This window comes from Quercus lobata, chromosome 11 (assembly GCF_001633185.2).
Source record: "Quercus lobata isolate SW786 chromosome 11, ValleyOak3.0 Primary Assembly, whole genome shotgun sequence".
Lineage (NCBI taxonomy): Eukaryota > Viridiplantae > Streptophyta > Magnoliopsida > Fagales > Fagaceae > Quercus > Quercus lobata.
In genome coordinates this window covers 10,626,572-10,628,265 of record NC_044914.1, presented here as the reverse complement: position 1 = coordinate 10,628,265, position 1,694 = coordinate 10,626,572, and positions in this window count along the sequence as shown.

Sequence of the window (1,694 nt, the reverse complement as noted above, 5' to 3'; positions counted from 1 at the left end):
CCATACAAGACCTTGGTTCTGTCCAAAACTTGTAATTTTGCTTTTCTCATCTGTGGGGCCTTGACGGGAATGAAATCCTCGGCCGAGCCCCTTGAACCATCTACGTGGCTGATGCTATAAGTGTAGCCCCTAGTCAAGGATCATAGCCCCTATCGAAGCTTTACGCTAGAGCACTGTAAGCGGCTGGTAGAAATGACACGAGTATTGTCTCAAACCATCATCTATGCCAAGACACAACCCTTCCCACAGACGGCACCAATTGTAGGTGCCCAATTTGTTACGATCCCAAGACAGTATTGGGCTCGTACGAAAGGAGGCCCTCACAATATCATTTGTAGAGAGTGGGCTTCAAAGGTATGGCCTTGGGCATAGATCATCTGCTTGGTAGTAGTTCCTCTGGGAAAATACTGCATGGGCGGGTTTCATTTCCTTCGTTCCAAAAAACCCCCCTCCCGGAGTTTTTCCCTTCCCCATTTATACTGGTGCTCTATCCCCTTTTTTGTATCCACGTGTTGATTTTACTTTTTTAGGGTGCAGGCCTGTCCAGTCAACCCATACCTAGAGTGGTTGGGAGTTGCTGGAAAGGCGCATGGGCATGGGCCTGTTAGACGTCGAATTCCGTATTACTGTGTTGGCTGCTTTTTCCCTAGCCTTGCCCTTACACTCATTTTGTTCCTCTCTTTGGGCATTTAGTGAAGTGCCGAGGAGGTAGGTCGTCCTCGGCAATGGCTCTCCTCGGCTTAGGCCGCGGACCTTAAGATAAACTGGGCCTGAACCAGGCTACACTTTCTTTGGCCCCACAGTTACAAATTTTCATTCATCCCAATTTTTTTCCTGTGATTGGCAAATGCACAAACCTCATTGGATAAACACATAAATCCCAAATTTAGATGAATGAAAAATTGTAATATTAGAAAAAAATTAAAATAAAAAAAGACTTTAATCATGTGCATAAAAAACCCAATAATGATGGTTTACAAATATATATTAGCCCATGGTTGTCAAAATCCCGATCTGAATCCTACGATTCTACGATTTAACGATCTCACTTGCCCAAAACGATTCAGATCTTTCAAGTATCTTAGCGATTGTTCAGGATCGGTAGGATCGTATGATTCTGACAATCCTAAACGACCTTGGTTTCTTGTAATCTTCTTTAACTTGATAAAATGCTCAGTTAGACCCAAATGAAAAATAAAATCCCAATAAACCAAGTTTTTCTACTCTAATGTAGAGAGTGTGTCAATTGGACTCAAATAAAAAAAATATCCCAATAGAGTGTCATATTTTGAGATTTTTGGTCACTTTAAATGATGTTTACAAATGGATGTAGTAATGTATGGTAATTATATCAATGAATGCATAATTTATGTGATTATTTTACATACCAATGTGTATTTTTTTTTTTTTCAAATAATGTAAGATCTTACAATCCATGATCCAATCTTATGATCTACGATTCCACTTACCTCCCACGATCCTACGTAGAATCCCGATTTTGACAACCTTGTATTAGCCTTAGAGGGTGATGACAATGTGTTAAGCACGAAATCAAAAGAGAAAAATAATGGTTTTTAACTTAAGAGAAACTGAGAAAAGGCTTTTCACTTAAGACAAAACGAGAGAGAAATAGTAGAAGTGGCGTTTTTTACTGTTTTTGTGAAGTACATGCATCATGGAAGATTTGTAACGTT